The sequence below is a fragment of the Macrotis lagotis genome, chromosome 4 (genome assembly GCF_037893015.1).
Source record: "Macrotis lagotis isolate mMagLag1 chromosome 4, bilby.v1.9.chrom.fasta, whole genome shotgun sequence".
In the NCBI taxonomy this organism is placed as follows: domain Eukaryota; kingdom Metazoa; phylum Chordata; class Mammalia; order Peramelemorphia; family Peramelidae; genus Macrotis; species Macrotis lagotis.
Genome location: NC_133661.1, coordinates 73816328 through 73823488, shown reverse-complemented (window position 1 = coordinate 73823488; position 7161 = coordinate 73816328).

Genomic DNA, 7161 nt, shown 5'->3' with positions numbered 1-7161 from the left:
CTGGAACCAAACTCCTTTTGGCTGAACCTGAGATAGAACATTCCCCTCTACAACCCATGACAGGTCTAGTCCTCACAGGCTCTCTCTCGCTTTGAAATAGGGAGAGGAATGAGTTTGCTCATCTCATCTCTCTCCACTTTGGTATATGCTTGGAAGGAGATAGGATCTTCTTCCTCTTTGGGAATGCTGCATATCTATGTCTTCCAACCAAGTGGAAAAGTATTTGTTCCCTAGTCTACCTATCACCCCAAATTGAGGTAACCTCTGACAACCATGTTTTCCTGTCATCCTCAAGACACATGCAAGGGACTAAAGGCCCCCCACTCTCATTCTTCTCTTAGTGGTTATTGGCATTCTTTCTGGAGTGGCCAAAGGGGTAGGAGGCATCACAATTTCTTACTTTTAGCAGCTAAAGCAATATCTTCAAGAAAGGTTTGATGCTATAGCCTTCTACAGATTCAAGATCAAATGGATTCCAAAGATTCTGTAACCTTGCAAAACAGATGGGGCCTGGACCTATTGACTGCCAAGATGGGAGATCTGTTTGTTCCTGGTCAAAGAATACTGTCTCTATATTAATAAATCTGGGATGTTGCTTAAAAATTGATTGATATAGCCTCATGTAATAGGAAAAAAATCAAATGATACCTGGTCTAGTTGGTTTCAGTCTTTCCATATACTCCCTTGGCTCCTTCCCATATTAACCCCATTTGTCATGGGTTTTTTTTGGTACTCTTCTTAGGTCCTCCTTTGCTCTGGATGCTTCCATCCTTCATATAAAAGACAGTGAACACTACAACATCTCAGGTGGCCAAATCCATGATGCTACTTTAGGTCCACCCTTTAGGTCCACCCTTTACCCTTTGCTGACATCATGGCCTCCATTCAGCTAGAAGCAGCTCCAGAAGAACAGATCTCCAACCCTGATCCTCAGTAAAATTAAAACAAAAAGGCTAGAATGTTGGATGGAGGCCTGAGTTTCATTATTCCCCAGTAGAGTCCCATTAATTATTCTTTCCTGAGGTCTCAAATCCTAACCTCCATAGAACTTTCAAACAACTCCCAATCACACCTTGGTGAGCCCCAAACAAAACAACCTCCATAGAGACCCCAAATGACTCTCAGTCCCTACAGAAACCATACCACCCTGCCTCCTTTATTTCATATCCTATAAAAAGACTTGCTTTCTCCACTACCCACTGTTGGAATCTTCTCAGATCTGGCCCATTGTTCTTTTCTTCAACAAACAGCTTTATATTCATTTGCCTCCATTGCCATCCTCTTTAAACAATAGACTTTCTAACCTCACCATCTGACCTTTCAAGTGACAGGAAGCAAGAAATCAAAGAAACATAATTTACAAATTGTATCACATATTACTCAAAAATCACATCCTGGTAATTTGTACTAAATCAGGAGAATTCTTCTAGGAATTGCTGTCAGGGATTTTTATCTTATGATATTTAAATCACAGATAAATTCCAGACATCTGCAGTAAGACCAGTAGATTACCAAATATTTTGAGGAACCAAGATTTATATCCAGTCAGCTTGGATGCACATTTGGACGATCTATGACCGTAACTTCTTGCTAGCTTCTTTACCTTTGTCTACAATCCATTCTACATAGTACCACCAGGTCAGTCTTCCCAGATTTTTGCCATGTCATTTTCTTGCTCAAAAATCCTGAAATCATACCTTAATACCTGAAATATAAATGCCTTGGACTGATATTCAAGGGCTCTTGCCCTCTGCCTGCTTGCATCATCCTACTTGCTTACACCTAGAATAGACAACTCATAGTTCTCCTAGAAGAAGTCTTGAAGTCTTTTGACACTGCTTTCCCCGGGGTTTCAGAAGCCTAGTGTACAAATTTCTTAAGATTTGCTTCCTCAATCAAATAATACAAGTATAACTGGAAGAGAACACCATCACTAAATACTAAAGTTCAACTTTCATCTCAAATATGAGAACAATTGATACTTTGCAGAGTCTCACTTTCTTTAGTTCTTCTAAGGGAGCATGCCACAACAATCCAGCTCCAGTTTTACCACATGCTCAGATGAAACCACCCCTTATTAATCATTTGTGCTCCTTGCTGCTCCCATTCTGACTCTAGTCTCCATTTTACACATTGGAATTCTGATTCTATTGTCCACAACTTTATGCTATTGAACTTTTTAGTCTTCATTCCTTTACCTTTCTGCTTTAATATAAGTGAGACCCTGTTCCAAAGTCATTGCATCCTTGGCAACCTTCTCACAGAAAGAATCTTGTTTTATTTCTTTAAGGCAAGCATTTATTGAGTCCAATCAAAATATTTATGCATAATGCAATAACTCACTTTTTAAAATTAAAAGAGTATATATCATGCCATTCCCCAATAGATACATGGTTAAAAGTCATGAGCAAGCAATTTTCAAAGGAAGAAATTCAGGCTATTAAGTACCATATGAGAAATGCTCCAAACCACTGATAATTAGAGATTTTCAAATTAAAACAACTCTTATGTTTTACTTCAAATCAATCAAATTGACAAAGGTGACAAAAGGAAACATTAACAGCTAATACATCATTGCTGAGGGTGAAACTGATCCAAGTATTCTGGAAAACAGTTTGGCCCTATGATCCCAGAATCACTGAAATATGCAATTTGACTCAGTAATATTATTCCTAGGCACATATTCAAGGGAAAAAGGTCTTGTATTTACAAAAATATTTATAATAACTCTTTTTGTGATGATAAAGAACTAGAATCTAAAGTATACCCATCAATTGGGAAATGCTCAAATTCAGTGGTTACACATATAATGGAATATTATTTTATCATAAGAAATGATGAAAATGATACTTGCAGAGAAAACTGGAAAGATGTATGAATTAATGTACACTAAAATTTATACAATAACAACATTATAAAGAAGAGTAACTTTGAAACTTAAGAACTCTGATCACAATAATTCTAGAGAGCAATTTTGGACCATGTCCAAAAAGAGCTATATGACATACTCTTTGATGTAGCAATACCACTCACTACTTAATCTGTATGCCAAAGAGATTTCAGAAAAAAGGGGAAATGGAGAAAAGGATCTACTTTTGCAAAAATATTTATAGCAACTTTTTTGAAGTGACAAAGAATTGGAAATAGAGGAAATGTTCATCAATTGGCAAATGACTGAACAAGTTGTGGTTTCTGACTGTAATGGAATACTACTGTGCTATTAAAAAATGACAAACAGGCTGATTTCAGAAAATCTTGAAAAAACTCACTAACATAACACAGAGTGAAGTGAGCAGAACCAGAAGAATATTGTACTCAGCAAAAGAAATATGATAGGATGATCAAGTGTGAATGACAGCTATTTCAGCAATATTCAAGGCAATTCTAAATGACTCATGATAAAAAAAGTACCTACATCCAGAGAAAGAACAAATGGAATCTGAATGTAGATAGAAACATATTACTTTTCATTTTCTTTATTTTTTCATGTTTCTTTTCCTTTGGTCTGTGTCTTCTTTCACAATATGACCAATTTGGAAATATGTTTTGCATGATTACATATGTAGGACCTATATCAAATTGCTTACTGTGTCAAGGAGAGGAAGAAGTGAGGGAGAAAGAAAGAAAATTTAGAACTCAAAAAATTTTTTTAATGTATGTTAAATGCAATTGGGGAAAATAAAATATTATTTAAAAAACAAGAATCTTATACTATGACCACACCATAAAGCTGCCTCAGAAAAGGGAAAAAAAGAACCTTATTAATTCAATTGCAAACCATGATTCCAGAGAACTGATTAAGCATACTATATATTTTCAGACAGAGGATGATGGACTCAAGATGCAGAGTAATATGTACATTTTTTTTGACAACTGGGAATTTGTTTTACTGGACTATGTATATTTATCACCAAGATTTTCTTTTTTCTTTTTACAGATAGAGGTGAATGAGAGAGAGAGAGAGAGAAAAGTTAGGGATAGGGTTCCCCTTTCTACCCCCCAAGTGAGAACAGAAGAAAGAACAAAAAGAATCACAATCAGAACAGCTTTGAAAATTACATGTTGAATTTGTTATATATTCTAAAATAAAATAAGTTCTACATGTTAGATATTTGGAGTTCTATGTATAATTTTCTCTTTCTGTTCAACAATTTATATGGAAATATTTATTTAATTTTATATTTGTTAAGTTCAGAGAAATAAAATAAAATAGTAAGAACAACATGCAATTAAATTATAACATAAGTCCTTTTTTGGTGGGGGGGGGCAGGAGAAAGAAATATTATGATGCACTTGGCAGTCTCATACACATACTATTCTGACATCTCTCTCCACTAAAGACTGCTCCTTTTGCTCCTCACAATTTACAGAACTGCTCCCATATTCACACCTCTCTTTTGTGACCCGTGCAATATCATCCCAGTTTTTTTTAAATCAATCAAGAGATAATCTTTACTAATCACTAGGTCTAGTTATTCTACCTGTGTTCTTGATTGTATTCTTTCATTCCCACTTCATGACTGTACTTCAGTAACTACCCCTTCTTTCTAATGTATCTTCAGTGACTTCCTCACCACTGGCCTCTTCCTGTTTATAAACATCCTCAACTCTCTTTCAATCTTAGCCCATCCCAACTACTGTATTGTTTCTTTTCTCCCCTCTCTTCACCGATGAACTTATTGAAAAAGTTGTCTATGTCAGTGTAAGAGCTGGCTCTATCAGAGTCTTCACCATGTAGGATGGAAAAGCTCTTTTAAATTGCTCAAAGGTGGAATTCAGTAAAACATGGAAAGACTTACATGAACTGATGCTGAGTGAAGTGAGCAGAACCAGGAGAAGATTGTTCACATTAACAGCAACATTGTATAATAATCAACTGTGGTAGACTTAGATCTTTTTAGCAGTACACTGATCAAAGACAATTCAAAAGGTATGATAGAAAATACCATCCACTCTTGGTATATGAGGAAAGATCTATGGAGTCTGAATGCAGACCAAAGCATACTATTTTCACTTTTTAAATCTCATGTTTTTTCCCCCCTTTTGTTGTGGTTCTTCTTTCACAACATGACTAATTTGGAAATATGTTTAACATAGTTGTACATGTGTAACCTTTATACTCACTGCCAAGGGGAGGGGAGAAGGAAGGGAAGGAGGGAGATAAATATGAAACTCAAAATATTTGGGTTTTTTTTGACATACAAAAAATGAATGTTTAAAACAATCTTTACATTTCACCAGAAAAAAATAAAAGAAAGAAAAGAAAAAAATGAAAATAAAAAGGTTGCTCAGGAACAAAAGGATCAGAGCATCAGGAGTTCCTAGCTGTGATTTCTCCCTGAGATTTCTGAGTAGCAGACCAGTAGTATACCAACACTGGCACAGGGAAGCTATATTCAATTCTCTCCTTCCTCTGCTATAGCCAAGCAAACCTCTTTTTGTTAACTGTAGTTGGACAGTTGCCTCATTTTGTTCCAATTTTGAACCTGAGGTGTTCAACTGGCTTTTATACCTAATAATACTGCCATATTCTTACTACCCACTCCTTCATCAACCTCTTAAAATATTAAAATTCTGTCACACCCCTGTTCTAACCAAAGTGTTCTTTCTGGTGTCTTTTTTTTTAGTTTTTGCAAGGCAGTGGGGTTAAGTGACTTGCTGAAGGTTACACAGTTAGGTAATTATTAAATGTCTGGGGTCAAATTTGAACTCAGGTCCTCCTGACTCCAGGGCTGGTGCTCTATTCGCTACACCACCTAACTGCTCCTCTCTTTAGGATATTTAAAGAGCTACTAATCTTTTTTTCAGTTTCCATCTTTCTGGACCTCTCTGTAGAATTTGGTATTCTTTTAGTTTTTTTTTTTTTTGCAAGGCAATGGGGTTAAGTGGCTTGCCCAAGGTGACACAGCTAGGTAATTATTAAGTGTCTGAGACCTGATTTGAACTCAGGTCTTCCTGACTCCAGGGCTGGTGCTCTATCCACTGCATCACCTAGCCACCCCAATACTTCTTTAAATTTTTTTAAAAAATATTTTATTTATTTGTTTTTCCAACTACATACTATGGTAGTTTTTAACTAATCTTTTTCATGCAGTTTTTGGTTTGCAATTTTTCTCCCTCCCTGCCTTCCCTCCCCCTTTCCCCTGCATAGAAAGCAATCTAGTATAGGCTCTACATTTATAACCATGCTAACCATATATCCATATTGATCAGGTTGTGAAGGAACAGTCAGATCCAAATGAAAGAAAGAAAACATTAGAGAAAACATGACATAATACAAAAAGGCAACTTTTAAAAATTGAAAATAATAAACCTCGGTCTTCATTGAAACTTCACAGTTCCTTTTCTGGATATAAATGGTATTTTTTCATCACAAGTTTTTTAAAATTGTCTTTGATTATTGTACCACTGAAATGAATGAATTCATCAGGGTCGATCGTCACCCAATGTTGTCATTAATGTGTATGATGTTCTTCTAGTTCTGATCATTTCACCCAGCATTAATTTATGCAAATCTTTCCAGGCTTTCCAGTCCCTCATGATTTCTTATAGAACCGTAGTGTTCTATCACATACATATACCACAATTTGTTCAGCTAATCCCCAATTATGGACATCCCTTCAATTTCTAATTCTTTGCCACTATAAAAAGAGCTGTCATGAATATTTTTGTACATATGGAATTTTTTACTTTTTCATGATCTCTTCAGGATACAGACCTAATAGTGGTACTGGTGGAGCAAAGGGTAAGTCCAGTTTTATTGCCTTTTGGGCATAAGAATTTCGTACTTCTAACCACTTCTTTCTTCTTGATAAACTTCCTTCTAATTCTGAAACACCTACTCTCTCCTGGTCCTACCCTTCTTCTACTGCTTCTCTTCCTTCTTCACTGGTTCTGCATCCTCTTCATTTAGATGATCCCTCGAGACTTTCTTGGATTTCTATTTTTACCTTACATTTCTCCTTTGGCAATTTCATGCATACTTGTGGCTTCAATGGCCACCTATGCAAAAGACTTCCAAATTTATATCTTTAGACCTTATTTGTCTTCTAAGCTCCAGCCATGCATCTTCAACTTCCTTCAGGAATCTCTACCTGAAATTCTTACCAACACCTCAAACTTAACAAATTTAAAAAATTGAACTCATTGTCTTTCTCTCTA